This window comes from Semicossyphus pulcher, unplaced genomic scaffold, assembly GCF_022749685.1.
Source record: "Semicossyphus pulcher isolate SPU_LCO1_2020_fin unplaced genomic scaffold, fSemPul1.0.p SCAF_18, whole genome shotgun sequence".
Classification (NCBI taxonomy): Eukaryota; Metazoa; Chordata; class Actinopteri; order Labriformes; family Labridae; genus Semicossyphus; species Semicossyphus pulcher.
In genome coordinates, this window is record NW_027211691.1 from 12,780,776 (window position 1) to 12,799,077 (window position 18,302).

Below are 18,302 nucleotides of genomic sequence, written 5' to 3' on the forward strand. Positions count from 1 at the left end.
GCCTCAGAGATTCTCTGTTATATTTTCAGGATTCGGTCGTCTCCCTGCCAGCATGTATGACAGGCTCCTACTATAAAAAACAATTTGAATTTCAAATTCATATCCCCCCTTCAACGGATCGTAATGATCCTGTTTTAATGATAGATCAGTTCCCTCCTCACTTGGCCACAAGTAATGAGATCTTGTCTGTCTGGGTATTCCTACACACGCTTCACATGAATGAATAAAAGCACGAACAATACATATGAATGAAAATGAAAGATAGATAGCAGCCAAGCCGGATGATTAGACACAGTGTATATTATAAGAAATCATAAAGGGAAAAATGCTGCCTAAAAAAAGATGCATTTGTTGGTTTAGTTGTTGACACTTCGCCCTGCAAATTCTAAAGCCACTTCACCTTTTTGCACTTCAGCTGCATACAGTATCTACAGTCATATAAGTCTATTATTCATCAAACGGAATCAGTCTTCTTCACTTTGATGTGCACCTCACAAAGTCAAATCCCCTCCATCTACTGGCACATTATGTTACTCCATCCCTGCAGTGATCTCTACGCTGTCATAGCAAGCAAACTATACAGCTAATAATTACCACGGCTTCTCTTTCTAGTAACCTGCTTACCCTCTTTACCCTACAGTGTGTGTGCAAAATAAGACAGAAAACAAGACATATGTATTTGTGTATATGCTTTTGCAACTGGAATACATTCCCTCTGTGTGTTTTCTGCATCACGTGTACTTCTCCAGTTTGTGCATGAGCCAGACACAGCGGGGAGCCGTCTCCACTCAGCCCACACCAGTCAGCCGACAAAGAGTGTCCACCGCTGGGCATGATGCTGAGGGCAGTGAGCCTCTGCTGGAGACGCTTGTGGAGCCCTCTGTACTCTCTCCGGCCTCCTGCTGGCTTAGTGAAAGTGCCATAATGGGAGAAAGAGTAACATTGCCTCACTAACCGCCAATGGAAATTCAATTCCCTGCACAGTATGACTGCAGAACATCCCACACTGTACACAAACAGAAAAGTTTATGTGTACATGTGTGTTAGTGCATCCAAAATCTGCTTCCCTGACCCATCAAAATCACACTTTCTTGGAGAAAAAAGGAATCGACTCCTTCTTAAACAGTTGCAATACTCTGCTGGTGGAAGACATGGAAATGATGTAACGCTCTGAAACACTTGACGGGATCTAAAAACTTCCGCTCCTCGCTCACCCTCCCCGTCATAACAGTTTAAGGCTTTGCGTGCTGGCGGGCTAAGAGCCTCCAAAAGATCAAAGTCAGACACCTCACTGTGCCTTTGGTTTCATTAGACCTTGTGATCACAGATTATTCAACAGTTCAACAAACTTGTCACACTTCAGCGGAAAGAGGGGTTGAAATCGGCTTTCCATTTTTTAACCCTAACTGGATAAAATTGGGTAGCAGCTTAATTTTTTTTTATTTGGAGAGAAGACTGGCTTTCCATATAAACACGAGCTTGGTAGACTGTTGGAGAAGATGTATTAATCTCTAAATAAATGTCTGTTAAGTCACTATCTATCGGCGAATGAAACAGAACAATGGTGATTGAGCCTATGGCCCACTGATGAAAGCCTCTACATCCGCAGTATTACGGACTGGGTGTCTGTGGCGACGTTAGCGGAAAAAAATCACAAGCAGCGCCCAGTAAGTGACGCATTTTCCATCACCATTGGTTGGTCTGCCAGAGAGGGTAGATGGAGCTAAGCAGCTGCTTTTCCGGTCTCTGCAAGTGTTGCGAGGAAACAGTAATCTACTATGGCAGAACAAACAAAGAAAAGATGGATGACTACAGATAAAACTTCAAAAATAAGTGAAAATCCAAAGAAAAAGAAACAAATTAGACGCTCAGATGAAGGCAAACATCGACAATCAGCGAGGAAAATCAAGAGTTACAACTGGAGCCAACCGTGGTCGTCACACATGCGACACTGTCTGGATATCTGCGAAGTGTGCTCCCGCAATTACTCTTTATCCCAATAGGTGCCGCCAAAGAGAATGAAGCTGATATCTTCGAGATTATAACTTTAAAAGTAAAGGGGTCCAGGTGAATTTATAAAGGTCACACCATACCCAAAAAATATCCATACATGTGAAATGTGCTTGGTGAGGACACTGAACGCCTCACAACTCACACTGCTCTTCGGCTAAATGTAACCTTCATTGTGGCCAGTACGGTAAAATAACCCTTGATCAATTCCTGACCCAGCACACAATGGCATTCATAAAAGGCAAATGCCATACAGTAAAAATCACTATATGTCATTTAAATGTAACCTTTTAAATCTGGAAACACTAATATTGACCATCCAGCAGACAGAAGGGTGCAGATAAGGTAAGCTGCCTGCAATAAATGCAGTCCCCGGCTTCGCTGTGCCTTTGAAATCAATATTATTTTATTTTCTATTGGAGAGACCCATAGAGTCAATTTCAGTATAAAAGCCTCTCTGAGCTAAAGGTTCCTCTGCAGAGACGTACTGTGAAAACATCTTCCATCATCCCCTGTCTGCAGCTCAGGTCAAATTAGTTGAATTAATATCAAATAGGCTCCAGACTCGGCCCACCATCCTACGCGGTGTTCTGGCAATGGCTCACTCTTTCCTGCAGTCTGTGTTTGTGTGTGTAGAATTCCCTGGCTGCAAAGTGTATTTCTGTTGCGACTGTAGCGTATATAATCAATTGTTTGTCTCTTGGTTTTAGAATATGTGTCGTCTTGTCTATCTGCGGTCCACAGAGAGAGATGGAGGGGAGAAGAAAGAGAGATGAGAGTGACAGAAATGGTGCGCGTTTGTGTCTGTGTGCGATTTGTGCAGTTTTGGGGGGATTCTGCGAGTCTCTTTTTCTCAATTCCTTTCAAAGGCCTCCCTCTGACACGTACAGACTTTGACTCCAAATCTCTGGCACAAACCCAAACCCAGCAGATTTTGAGCCTAATTGGCCTCAACAACAGCGAGGGGTATCTCGTCTTTGTAAATGACTGTTGTATTTTGTAAAGAATGTGCGAGCAGCGATTGTTTGGTTTGTTTAAAACCTTCATCAAATATAACTGAACCTCTAAACTGGCAGAGAAAGACATGTGGATATGACAAACACTGTAAAACCCAAGATGAATGAGCTGTAATTAAAATAAATTACATTTTAAAATACCAAGTCACCATCGCTTTGTGACACTTTAGAGAAACACGGAGCAGTCAGTAACCCACACATAACCTGTTTCCCTCTTTCTAAGTGTCTAGTTGCTTTAAAAGATCAAATCTTCATCGCTTTTCTGATCTTCTCTTTGTCTCTGTAACTTCTATCAAATCGAACAGTAATGACAGACATGCCCGAGCAGCCCCATTCTGTTTTTAGTGTCTGCTACTAGACACAGTACCCCATATATCTCCAACAGACCCTGCAGATTCCAGCAATAATTGGCACGCACAACAGTGAGGGGTGGCTCTGCTTCGTGAACATTTTATGAAAAAGCCTGTGGGCCACTTTTTTTTTTTTATTTTTTTACTCGTTTTATGATTGAAAACATTCCAAAACATAAAATGTTTTTCACTCCGTTTCTCTCAAGCAAGAGACAGCAGCAGAGCTGATGTACTACTGTGGCTCCACTGTGTACATACGCCGTTAGAAATTCATGAGCTGCACAATATCTAAGTTAATTTATATGCGGATATCAACAGAGGGTTGCTTGATGAATTATACATAGCAGATGCAACCCACAGAAGACAGATGAATGAAAATAATGTGCGCAGTTCGATCCTGGCCACAGTGGGGATCTGTGCAGTGTAACCATGCAGGAGATATCACAGACACTAAAGGAGTATCATCAAATGCTATTTATGAGGCTATTTGATGCCAAATGAGTAACCCAGCATTCCCAGAGCTCACAAAAATGTCAGAATACTTCACCTTACTTCTAAGCACGAGCATTTTTAAGAAAACTGGGGAAAAGTAATGTTTCACAGTGAATTTTACTGCAGTCTTATGTTGTAAGTATGTAGCGCACTGAACCTCCGATCAACTTAAGCATCCGTAAACAAGACACTGACTCCTTGGCTCCTGAGAGCTGTAAGAATGGGAGACATGGCTGTCTTAGTATTCTCCTGTTTGCCTGTACACATTTAAAGCAACCCTATTGCAAGAAACACAACTGGCAGGGTTAGCTTTTATATAAATAATTGATCAGATGACGGTTGTGTTCCCTCTATTTAGAAATTAATTCCCTTGAATAACTTAATATGTCCCTTCAAATCTTAAATTTGTGGCCTCAAGTTAATCTACTTCTCCACTTGACAATCTAGTTTTAACAGTTTTATAATTCAGTGTATAAGACGCATTTTTACAACATTTTTTTCCATCTAAAAAGTGGGCTGCATCCTATATTACGGTGTCACCAATACACCGGTATAAAATGATGACGATGGCGCTATAATCTAGCTAAAGCTTCGTCACTGACATGGGGCGTCATGATGGCCAGTGCAGTCGCCATGCTCGAAACGATACCAAACTATCTAAAGTCAGAAAGGCGTTACTGTTAATCATTTGCAAATATTTAACTCAATAACACAAACATCTTTTAAAAATGTGCATAAATAACCACAAAAGTGATGAACTAAAGTTCGCTATGAACTCTTCCAAAGGAAAGTTTGCAGAAATGTGGACTCACGGAAAGTCCTCAATTTGACGTTGAAAAGTCCGCATCAGAGCCCTCGCGCACTTGGTGATTTGACAGTGGGACAGCACTAAGTACTCACGCACTTGTGAATGCGCCTCAAAGTCTGTGAGTGTGAGAGTTTAGCCAATCAACGTTACCATAGGCTGAGCTCAACTACCGCACCGTCTGCTAGCAGGATTGAAAACTCGACATGGCGATACCAGATGGTAGACTATATAATTTGTGTGTGTTTTGAATGTGTTTTAAATGATAATAAAATGAAATAGTATTGTAATAACTTGTATATACGTTTTTATTAATTAATAGCTATAATAGCTTTTTCCATCTGACATACCCCCAAAAACAGACTGCGTCTTATATTCCGGATTTAACAGTATGTATATTGGACATATATATATATATAGCACAAATTGTGCATGTTTAATACAACATGATAATGAATTTTGCATCCCTTTGAGAAGGATTCTTGTTGTTTTTGAAGGGAAGGGGCAAATAGAGAGATCTGAGGGAACAACAAAATCATTTCTATGCAACAATTGGTAAACTAAGGCAACAAAATATGTACGCAGAGCTCATGATTAGTAATTCAAAGGGGTGATTTGTCATTTTAAGGCCCAAATTACAAAACCCAGGGAGGGGGATTCTCCAAGGTTTCCACAGTGACGCCTGACAGCCTGTGAGAAAGGTCGGAGTAATCTAAGAAAGAATATTTATTTCCCCATCATCCAGCTTGTTGAATTTTATTACCCAGTACCTCCAGCATCCACTGCATGCTTACATTCAGATCTTAACATGAAACATTACTCATCCTGATGTCTGTGATATATAATTCATGGCCCACCACCAGCTTCACAAAAAACAAGCCCCTTCATCTTCATCATTGTTCATTCCTAAATAACCTTCTGTTATTGTGGCTCTGCCCAGCACAGCAGTCCACGGGAGTTCCACTCCTATTTAGTCTGAAAACAGCAAATAGCAGAAACCTGCTCTGCTTAGAGAAAGCATTTTGTTGTCAGGCGTGCTGTATAACAAAGGATGCCTCAGGAGGAATTGGGCATAAATAAAAATGCTGAATATCAGGATGGAGCGTATACAGCCTGCACTGACACGGGCTTCACTCGGAACACGCACAATGTGTAGCTAGACAGAAAACCTGCCTTTGTTAGCTCAGGGACTGTGAAATGAAATCGAATAATGTGGACAGCTGGAGCTGAGGCGCGACTGTGGATGCAGCTCTCCAGTGTCAACACACATCAATAAACAAGCTAATAAAAAGCCCCGTGGTCAAAACATTATTTCAGCTGCCGTTCTTCTTCGACGTGCTGAAAACACTTGCAGCTAAACCCTCGCTCAGCTCCTTGCTTACAAATTGCACGATGCGGTCTGTGTCCTACAGGTGGGTGCTGAGTTCAAAGTCTGCTTGTCATATAGCACTGACATTTTTTTGCTACTTTCACCCTTTGTCTTGTCTTCCCCTCATGTTGCCCTCCTCCTTTTGCTGCTTCTGATCTCTGATCTTTCTTTCTTCTTCCATTGATCGAGGTAGACACAAATCCGCACACACACATAAACCCTACACACAGGGCAATAAAATAAGGTGGCTCCATCCATAAAGCGGCCATATTGGTCTGATCGCTATCTCTTTTTCTGTCAATGTCTTTGCCATCATTTCCATCAAATCCTTTTTCTACAGATGTGAGAGAGCGTTTGATTGACAGGTGGAAGTAGCCACAGCAATACGCGGCTGATAAGGATCAGTGTTTGCTGCTGATGGGCTGTCTGCTGATACGACCACAGGCATCGGCTCTGGCATTTATACCACTTGGCTGGCCTCAAGCTTTTAAGATAGAGAGAAACACCTTTATATGTGTGTGTGTGTGTGTGTGTGTGTGTGTGTGTGTGTGTGTGTGTGTGTGTGTGTGTGTGTGTGCGCGTGTGTGCGTGCGTGTCGGTTTTGGATCAAGGATTACCTGAGATCTAGTGAATAAGAAAAGTAAGGAAAAGTAATATAAGTTTTGCAAGAAACTGATACAAGGGAAGAGGATGATACTTTTTTATATGAAATCATTTTTTTTCTCCAAGAGTAATATTTGTTAGTTTCACAAACTTTTTGGAGTATTGCGTGCATTAGTTGTTTGTCACACTTGGCCACATCTGAGGAAAAGTGAAACCTTTATAACCATATATTTTAGGGAATAAATAGTCTATCAAGTTTTAATACATGGCTGTACTAAATACTTGACTCCGATTGGTTAATTACAGCATTCTGAGGTCTGCTATTTTTTGATAACAGACCATTGCTATGAAGAATAGACAGTTACTCGGGATTCGGCTCTAATCAATTGACGTCGGTCTGTTTAGAGAGGGGAAAACTCAAAGAGATAAAACAGCGGACAGAAAGCAATAAAGGTAAAAAAAACTGACAAACTGAAGGATACGACAAAGAGATCTACAAAACTGAAGATGACACATGAAATAAACATTAAACGGAACACAGTACGGGACACAGTGTTTGGACAGTGAATGGAAAAGAAAATGTCAACAGACTGACAGTGACGAGACAGCAAACCTCAATCAGGTGCTGCACTGATTCCTGTGGTCCTGTTCACCATGTCTTATTTTACCTGAGTGGAGTGTTTCGATTTAATGTGAATAAAAACAGCTAGCTTAGCTCATTTTAATGTGAGTAATAACAGATAGCTTAGCTCATTTTAATTTAAGTAAAACATTTAACTTAGCTCATTTTAATGTGAGTAGCTTAGCGTAGCTCGTTTTAATGTGAGTAAAGACAGCTTAGCTTGTTTTAATGTCAGTAATAACTGATACCTTAGCTAATTTTACTGTGAGTAAACACAGCTAGCTTAGCTCATTTTAATGTGAGTAAAAACAGCTAACTTAGCTCGTTTTAATGTGAGTAAAGACAGCCAGCTTAGCTTGTTTTAATGTGAGTAAAATCAGCTAGATAAGCTCATTTTAAGAAGGCTAGAGTTTACTGTTGCTATGGACGCAGCTTTCACTGTGAGTGTAATGCACTACTTTAAATGAAAAACGGAAAAATAATAATTTTTAAATTAATAAAACATTTCCAAATCAATATTTTGTCTCAAATAGGCTAATTGTTTTCGTAAGTAGGTAGCTGTGTAATAAGTGGGATAATGTATAGTAAGCAGGTAGCTGATATTGCGGAGGAGCCCCTTCAGGATGAGACAAGACCCCTCCGCTTTGCATCAGGATCCTGCTCACCCTGTACAATTTAAAGTTCTGTTCGGCTAGAGAGTGGTTTTTCTTTGGACTCTAGATTAGGCATGTACTTTAATTAAAATGCATATGTGCGAATGTGCATTTTCAGAGATATTCCACAGAATGTTTTACTCTTAAATGTCTTTTACATTGTTTAGAAACACAACCCTCTGGTTAATGATGGTCTATTTCACACGTGCGGCTCTGGAAATGTGTACTTTCAAAAACATACTTATTGCAGGTGCAGTCAATTATAAGTATTTATGTTTCTCGATTTTGTTTTCAGTAATATTAGATAATTAATTCAAATTAGATTGCGTTTCAGCGTGTCAAGTGTTAAAACATCTGTTCATTTTGACAGTACACAGATGATATGAAGCAGCTGCCAGTTACAGGTTCTAATGTATGATGTATGCATGTTTTTTAAAATATGCAACATGTGGTGTTCTAATTCCTCTACATTAAATGTGAAAAAGATTATGAGTCCAAACTTAAGACATTACAACTGTTTCCAACAAGCTCCTACACAAACTGCTGTTAATACAGACAAGCCAGGTGGGTGGATGTGAGCATGCTGTGCCTGGTGAATCCACCAATGTGCATCATGCCTGGTGTAATGTTAACGAAATACTCTGCTGGGCAGAACAAAAACTTGCTATTAAGCTATTTTGTAGTCATTGCCAAAATTATAAACACGACTCCTTTGGCTGTGCTGTTGCTTTTGCAAATTCCCATACACATCTACAACTCCATCTGCCTGTAACAGACAAGATCCACAAGTGTATATTTGCAGGTCCACACCTTGTTATGATCAGTATTATTTAAATTTAAATCGAGGGAAATAAAATATTTGATCTGTAATGACTATTCAACTTATCATGTTTAAGTGCGACAGGCTGTACACTGCACATTAGCAGGCTGGCTGTTTTAGAATGCATTGGCTGTCTGACGCACTGTACGCCCTGTAAACCAGGCTAATGTTCTCTCCACTAATGCTAAATGGAGAAAACTAGCGAACCATGCAGAACGGATAATCATGACACCATACCATCTGAGATGCGATGTGGGAGAGCATTTTGTATTCAACACCACAGATGGAAAAATCATGGATAATGGTAAGGCTTTTAGCTGTGACTTCAAATGCAACTGCCTTAAAGTTACTTTAACTTGTGAAGTGGAAGCTGCAGAGGCAATGCAAATCGAGAACACCATGTCATTTCCACACTATATAGGTGAATTAGGCTACGAGGGATGGGTTTGAATTAATTTGGATTATGTTTGTTTTTTGTTAAAACGTTATATTTTAAATGTGACCTTTCTATTTTGTTTAACCTAAAAAACAAGCCACCAGGTGCAGTTACTAATTTCCAGCAAGTGTCCAAACCATTGAATGATAGATGGACCAGTTTTCAGGTGCTTCACATCAATGTCACCGTCTGTCCTTGTGCAAACAGAGAAAAGCAATGACGAGTGTGTTAAAAGAACACTAGAGAAATAAACACACACACACATCCAGGCGCAGGTGTTCATATCCAATCAAACATGTTATTTCCCACTTGATCAGACAGACAGATAATACTATGTTGCTGTGCAAAGAGACCATAGATGAAGACACCTACAATACTCTCCCTCTCTCCTGCCACGTAACATGTCATTATGATAAACCTTTTTTTTTCTCTCTGTACCGCTTCACTTCAGCTCTTACATTTTTTCCAATGAGGCAACATGTACATCTCTTTTACCTGCAGCGCCTGTAACGTAACGTATATTTAAAATAAACAAATACTGTCTTATTAATTTCTCACACATATGCATTCACTGAAAAAGGTCAGAGTGCATGTTCAGCAAGGAAAAATTACACCTTCCAATGTGATCACCAATAATACTGCAAAAGCAATGAAAAGGTAGGTCAAAAGCAGGAATGCAGTGAATGTAATTAACAGAACATCAAAGAAGTGGATGCAAACACACATGTAATTAAAAGCCATAGACTGTATAAATAAAGCGTTAATGAAGCCGAAATACGGCCGCTGCCATGTTGGTTTTCTGGAGCCAGAAGTGACCATATTTGGATGAGAGGATGGAGCTGGACTGATTGCAGTTGTCAGACTAAGATGAACAACACGGACCAGGTAACTTAAAATAACTAGTCTTCTCATCACTACAATCTGCCGTACTCTCTCCAGGGAACAGCAAACAACAATCCTGACTCCTATTTACTGGCCGACGAATAAATAAGTGGTTGATAAACGCTGAACCATCTAACAAGCTAGGTGTGGCGAGCGCAGTATACCTGCAAAAATATCAATACAGTGAGGCTAGAGTTTAACTAACCCAAAAGCTGGAGCTCAGACTTCTTGCTCGGCCAAAAAGTTCCATATATGACAGGACAAGCCACATTATTTGTCTGATTTTTGCTAGAAAAATCTACAAAAGGCTCCAACAACACAAACAGGCAAAGAAAAGTTCAGAGACTGTGACTGTGTTGACGTCTAGCAGCCTGCAGTATCCACCTGTCACTCAAGTTACCTGGCTCCTATTATTTAAGGATTAATATAATTAAATTGTAATTAAAATTATAAAAATATTCAACCCCAAGAAAAAAAAAATACTTTTGTGTACCAGGCTAAACATTAATGTAATATTTATGTTTATTTCTGCTGCTGCCATAATGTTATTTCTTGCTTCACAAGCCAGCCTCAAGTGGTCACTCGAGGAACTGCGGTGTTTTGCACTTCCACAGGTTACACTCACACACACTTCTCAACCTATGAATGACAAACCAGCATAAAGCAAAAGGTCACACACACGCACTGGCAGATGAACAAACAAGCACACATCCACGCACACTCCTGCACACACGAGCCTACTAGGGGCTTTATTTTCGCCCGGGGAAATCAAGATGATCTGTGCTCCAGCTATGGCTCCTCTTTGATGCTCAATTAACTCAGGCAGACCTGGATAGCGGAGCCAATTATTAATTCAGCTTAGCGAGTGAAGGGTGGAAGGCACACAAGTGATGTCATGGCTAGGCAACCACAGACACACTGCTCTCACTATGGCTTACACTTAATACAAATCGTTAAGTTTTAATAGGCAGCATTTTCAGTTTTGTCTATAAATAACACATGGTGCAAGAGTTTTCCTCATTACATTGTTTTTCCTTTACACCTTTTCCCCTTTTATCTCCTCCTCTTCTCGCAGCTTATGAGCCTCTCTTCCTCCTAAACAAGCGCCATCACCAGCCCTTCATTTCGCACCTCTCCGTCTTTCACTTCCGCCCCGTCTCCCCTTATCTTTGCCACAATTTACCCCTTCCTGTGAATCCCCTCTTCTCTCAGCTGCCTCCTTAACCCTCCTCTCTCTTCAGGCTTTTTCATCACATCACATCACTCATTTCCTTTCCCATCCTTTTTTTTCTCCTCGTTCTTTGTTGTCTCTTACACTAAAGACTGAGTGATAATGGAGAGGGGGGAGAGGAGGAGGAGGATGAGGAGGAGGGTGTGGGCTGACAGAGGAAGTCCCATCTGCAGCGAGCTCGTTAGAAGATGGGAGGAGAATCGGCGGCAGAAGCACACCAGGCATCCAAACACCCCTCTCTCGCTGTCTGTCTGTTTCTCTCTCACACACACATTGCTGCCTGGCTGGACTCATTCCAACACTGACACATCGCTACCTCCTCTCTCTCTCTCTCACCGTCTTCTTCCTGTGGCACTCCTAGAAGTCCTGCTCTCATTAATCACTAAAAAAGACAATACACGGCAAACTTGTGACTGGTTTTACCTTTAAGCACCTTCCAGTACGATGAGGCCTTATATTTTACTACAAGTGGTGTCAGTGCGAAATCGAGCCATAAATCCAAAGCATTGTTAAGGCTGGACAACTTTTCTTACTCTTCTCTGTCTTTTACAGCGAGAGAAGGAAGAGTTAGATACATTACTGGTTGGAAGATTAAATGCTCATGGACACTTTAGAAGGCTAAATCCCTAACTGCTGCTGAAGCTTGACCGTACCTTTTTAGATGATGCCATGAAGCAAGCTGAAGGATGGTTCGGGGAATTATTAAGAGAGCCTTCAGTCTCAACAACTGGCTGCCAAAGTGATGGAAAAGAACCACCTTCCTCTAAGCTATTGCACAGGTTTGTGCAGATTGTGAGCTTTAATTTTGCTGGGAAGCATGATAAAAATGTCATCGACAGAAAGCCTAAGTATACTATCTTACAAAGTTCTTTGAACAGCCTTCACAATGCTACTCCCATGGTTTCAGTTCCCTCTTACTAAAAAGTATTCGTCTTGTCTTCCCCCACCAGGAAACTGTCACTGCTTCCCCTTCCTCATAAAGACACAAAGGGTCAGTAAAAAACTGACATCCTTTGAGCTGCATGGATTCTGTGTCCTGCTCAAGGACACTCCAGTAATAAAAAAGGGCCTTGACCCATGACCTTTGGGTTGAAGAATGGGCTCCTCTCCAACTGCTTGTGCAATGAAAAGCCTCCCAAATCATTCTCAATTGTGTCAATGGATCATAGGAGAACATTTTATCATATCACATAAATGTAAATTTGGAATCAGATAAATTCAACATACTCTGTTGGGCACAAACGCCTCACTTAGTTACAAGATTTTGAAGGTTGTGCAAATCCTGCAGCTTCACTGTGAGGATTTGTGGAGTGCAATGTGCAGTCACCGAGGCGAAGCCAGTAAATACCTCCAAACTGCAGGTGGGCTGCTTGTTAAAGCTGCTGCTTGAGGTCTTTGAGTTGTTTAAAAGCACCATCGAATGGGTTATATACAATACTAAAGTTAAAAAAAAACGGGTTACTTTTGCAATACAAAATTACGCAAGTAATGTAATTACTATTAAATGTTGATTAACTGATTAAACACAGGAGAGCAGCAGCGACAGATTGTTTGCAGCAGATGCTAATGATTTTCACAAAAACAAACGATGACAAATAATATATGTCTGTGAAGGTTCTCAGTCATCCAGGTCATGGTAATTCTATGGTAATAGGCTGCCTACAGAGGCTTATATTTCAAGCTCTGTCCACCAGTCAGTTAGAACTGAAGAAGCCTTTCGGATGAGAGGTGAAACATCTTCAAGAACTTCAACCAAGTCCAGTTGCCTTTTGAGATTAATATATCCTGCATATATAATTGAAATGCATGTTGCTAGATGCAGAACACAAGCACAGTTAACTGCGTACATTACAACTGAGCAAAACAAATGCTAACAGAAACTATACAACAACAAACACAAACAATCACAATCTGTAAAACTGCTCGTTGAATACTTTAAGTTAGAGTAGATAGAAACCGTCCAATACAGCACTTGCTAGCTAGCAGCTTCCTGTTGCCAGCTGTAGCTAACATTAGCCCGAAGCACACAGCACTTAACAGAAGTAGCTAACACTCAGCAAAGGACGCACACTTGCAATATTATTGCGTGTTCAGACAGTCTTCTTCATCCTCCTCATTATTCTTCATTTGCGGTGACACAATATCTCCACCATGTTAGAACCCTCATGCTGAAATTAGCCATCTGTGATCAATCCACTTTCCATCGTTTCTTATCGCGAACGGAAGTTATGCAGTCTATAACCTGATTAGGAGTGGGAATTGCAGGGTAACTAAAAATACGATACAATACGCTATACGTGGCACACAATAACGATAATATCATGATACAGCGATTCTACGCTAATTGATATATTGCAAGACAATCATCGATACATCACGATATCTGAATAATTTCTTCTTCAGCCAATACATTTCTGATTACATTACCGTCGTTCATATCATAAGTGCCACCACGAGGAGTCATGAAGTAGTGGTGCGGTGGGTCAAAATTGCAGGGAAATCTGTTTAGAGGGTCAAATATTAGTAAATTAAAATATTGATATTAAGTTCCAGACTATTGATAATTGTATTGCACAAGTCAGGACGACGATATATTGCCGTATCGATTTTCTGTCCCACCCCTAAACCTGATTAGCACAAACTTGCTTTATTTCACAGAGTAAATTTGACACTTCAAGACTAGAAATGCTTAGTCACGTCCCGCCGGTATGTTTATGCTGTACGTTTATATTTACACATTTAAACGCACTAGCAATGACACAAACACACCAATTAAATCGCACAAGCAGCAAAGTTCAACAGTTATCACCATTACGTAAATTGAAATATTATCATATCATTTTTTATATTCAAAAATGTAGGCTAGATTTATGTCTCTGTTTGCATTTATAAAAGTCTTTATTCCATAAAGATTTTTCATCACCAAATGACTTGGCTTAAGACCTGCTAGCCCGTCCTGCCGCAACCATTGCTGGATAGGAGTATAACACTGATCACCCAATGCGTAAACCTGTATTGTAGCTATATTGTAATTAATTTTTTTCCTTTTTTTTTTTAAACTTAGGATCAATTATAGTAAGGTTTTACAGAAAGAGTTTAAAAAAGTATATTTCAAATCTACTCATAGGAAAGATATTGCTGTCAAGTATTGCTCTTAAAAGCAGCCAGACTTAAAGCAATAAATGAGGAAAATGCATCGATACATTGCAGCATGGAAGGGGTGAATATTCCTGACTGGGCCAGCTGCTAACAGATTCTCGTTTTATATGAATATTCAATAACTGACTCATATGGACAAGTTCAAACTAAAAAACCCAGAATATTACTAGGACAAACCACTGTAAGATATCCATGTTGGGTGCACTGCCCACCCAGCACCCTTGAGGGAAAGAAGAGTGATATCCCAGGTTTAATGGTGCGTAACATGTATGTGCTCTTGTAACAATCCCACAGTAATGGGGATCTTGTAAAATTGTCCATTAGCAGTTGCACATCAGTGTTTTTTATGTCATTAAACGAGCTCATAAGCATCCAGTCACCAACATAAGCATCAAATCAGCTGATTGATGATCACACTGAGGCTGTCAATTAGAGGCTCCCCTGTGTGCTTGAATATGCGATCAATACAATTGGCAAGTATGGATCAAATGTCAGCCGGTTAGTTGCCTGGGGCCTGTTCGCAGTGCATTTTAGTGCACAAATGGAAGAAAACATGAAAAACATAGCAGATATAACAGAGCTCAAGGACATCAAAGTGTGAAATCAAAGCGCTCACTCTTTTTCATCTTGGTGTGGCTTCATCTTCTAAAGTTGTCTCATGCATGTTTTTCTTATTTGAGCCATGTGTTAGATAGAAAGGATATGAATAAAGCAGCATATTTCTTCACATCAGAAAGTAGTTGTCTTTGCGTGTTCAAGGAAAAAAAGGTCATTATTAAAGCTTGAATTCATACCAGCCAGTACTGCTAATAAAAGATGCAAAGTCAATACAACAATAGCTTTTATTTCCTGTCCTGATGTTGACAAATTAACAGCATCAGATTTTGCCTGAGGGTTTGTGTCTCACCTCACAGAGGTACCTTGTTTGCCACTGGGCCTCATTGCTCCTCTGTAGGAAAGCCATTAGTGCTTTTTCGACATGAATATAATCAAATATTTATGATCTTAAAAACAAATGAAAACAAAATAATACATGATTACTAAGACAAGCATTACTCTTCCACATTTCTGAATTGAAAAGTAATAAAGGATTGTGTATGGACTATAATAAACCTACAGTGTGAAGATATGGGGAGGAACTTTTCGGCCTTAGATGTGGAGCTCAAAAGTTATGCAAAGTGTAGAACAGAGCCCCTGGAGCTGCTAGATTTCATTGTCCTGCTCATTGACAGGTGCTCTACCTGCTCCCTACGCTCTCTTACATGTCATATAAATTATAAAAAAATCCTGTTACAGGTGAAAGCTAAAGGGAGGACATCCCACTGAAAGATTTCTGTCTTTTTACCCTGTTTAACATGGAATAAAATCAAGTGATCAAACTTCATCTCTGGACATTTCACTATATCAATCTATCACCATTACTGTACTGCATTGTAAAGATTTACCACAGAGCAGAGCAGCTTCACAGCGTGTGAAGATGTTTTTGATGCCAATCTTTTATGCACTTATCGGCCAAACAGCCGAACATCAAAGCAGACATTTGACGGGGAATCCCTGCCTCTGCAGCAGCTCAATCTCTGCTCATTTCACATGTCAAGCACTGGCTTTAGGAGCATGGTAAAAGCTGTATTAGATATAAGTCTGGCACAGAATGGCGTTTGATCTGCTACACTATCAATGCACTTAACCACAAGCTGCTGGGATGAAAATAAAATTCATAACAGTTACAGTATTTTCAAATCCTCCCTCCCCCTGCTCTGGCAGGAGGACACCTATAATTCAAACTCTTCCCTCCTCATCAGCACTACTCTGTAAGGCGACTGCCGGCCAGCTCATCCCGGCAGCTCTTTGGACTGTTGTCAGCACTCCATCCTGTGGACGCCTGCCAGTAGCCCCTCCGTCCGATCAATAGGCACCGGCGGCTAGCTTTCCCCCTTTGCTCTCTCTCCTACCACAGTATAAAGACTGCTCTGTTCTGCCAGCGCAGCATAGTGATTAGGCATTAGGCCTGCGCTGCCGTGTGAATTAGCTTAATCTGTGTCCGCGATGAAGGACGAGGCTTTTCATACCCACTGGAGACATTCACTGGACATAAAAGAAGCTAATCTTTAGGAAATTTAGAGAGAGGATGGAGAGTGTATATGTGTGAGTGAGGGAGACACAGTTCCCACAGTGATAGGTCTTTTGTAATGCTGCTTATCCCTCAAGAATAAAAATCTATTGATCTTATTGAAGATGTGTGGCTCATGGGCAAGGAGAATGTTGTACAGTCATCACTTAAAGTACAGGACAAAGTGAATAACATGCTGTCTGTGAAGGGAGCAATAACTATACCCACATATTCCTGCACCAGAGGTCAGTTTGAGGGGAATTAGAGGGGGTTGTGTTGTCCTTGTTGCATGGCTGCTCACCTGGCCCCAGAGGAAGCAGCTCACCCTGCAGGTTTCAACCCAACGTTTCATATTTTTGAAGAAAAGACAGGGTTTATAGACCTCTGCATTCTCTAATACCTCTTTCCCTCTCTGTCCATCACGCACCTGCCTGGATGCTGACATGCAGCCGTCTGAACATGAACCCACAGCATGCCTAACAGCAGCCCTGCCCTCCTCCTACTCATCTTCTCCTCCACATCATCTGCTGGATAAATTGTACGCCCTTGACAAAGTGCCAGCTCACAATCCCCCTCCTGCAAATGTCTATTGATCAAAGCTCAAGTACGGCTGTGGGAAAGGTATGGAGTCTTATCCTTACTCTTATCCTTGCATCACCTTTCATTCTCCAGAAAGCTCACAGACAGAGGGAAATCCCATCACTTAATGGGTATCACTGGACAATGCGATTTAATAGCAATACTGCACTGTAACACCTCTACAACCAGATATTTTGAAGCATATAACAAAAACTTAACTTCTTACAGGTGTGAAGAGAAATCATCGTCATCCTGACAGGAAAAGCAACACCCCTCTTTTGTTTACAAGCTGCTTTTCACATCTTTAGAGCACTTTTACGCACCACCAATGGTGAATTTGGGTCAGCAGTCAGCTGGGGCCAAATATCTGTTGTGTGTTGGGCGATCTGAGCACAGCTGGACGCTTCTTTCTGAGAAGAGCCTCGCAGCAAGCTTGTTACCAAAAGCAGGGCATCATTTTTAAAACCAACAGTTTCCCAGAATCATCCACCATGCGTGATCCAGAAGTCATGCTTCGGATTTCCTGCGTATCTCCAAATTGCGCGATCAGGTCCCACTCTGTGTGGAAGGATAATAGGCTAAAATCGCAAGCAAATCGCTGTCACCTTCTCCATCTCGCTCTACCAGATCATGTTAACTCTACAGCAGGGAAAACAACGCCACGACTTACCGAAATGAGATCCTGACCACTATCAGCAGCCGGCTTCTCCTTGTTTCCCTTCTGCCCCTGGTCCGCCTCTTTTTCAAGTCAATCCGCAGCGTGCTTCAGATCAGATCAGAACAGATCGGTGCGCCTTTTCCGCTGCGTCCTGCGTCCAGAGTTGCCGGGGATGGAGCGACCATTTGCCGGTGTGCTTAGCCGGGGGTGCAAGCCTGAGACATCCGCGGGGAGGAGGAGGAGGAGGTGGAGGAGAAGGATGTGGAAGAGACGGAGGAGGAGGACGAGGCGAGGCGCTGGGTACGAAAGCGAGAAAGAAAGAGAGAGAGAGAGAAGAGCAGCAAAGCACTGCAGCGACGGGGAGGCAGCAGCACCGGAGAGGAGGCAGACAGCAGCTCTCTCTCGCTGTGGCACTCGATCACGCACATGCGCATGCACGCGCGGCATCGATATCATTCAAGGATATGGAGCGCCATCTTCAGGTATTTTCTTTGGGAAAGATGATGA

At 41.3% G+C, this 18,302-nt stretch overlaps 1 protein-coding gene across 1 annotated transcript in view; it reads right to left on the reverse strand.

Moving 5' to 3' along the window:
- ctnnd2a (catenin (cadherin-associated protein), delta 2a) overlaps positions 1–17,870 on the reverse strand; it is a 287,463-nt gene extending 269,593 nt beyond the window's left edge. Inside the window, exon 1 of the mRNA XM_069666943.1 lies at positions 17,808–17,870. The gene's annotated coding sequence lies outside the window, so the exon portion shown is untranslated. The remainder of the gene's footprint in view (positions 1–17,807) is intronic.
- Positions 17,871–18,302: the final 432 nt, after the last annotated feature.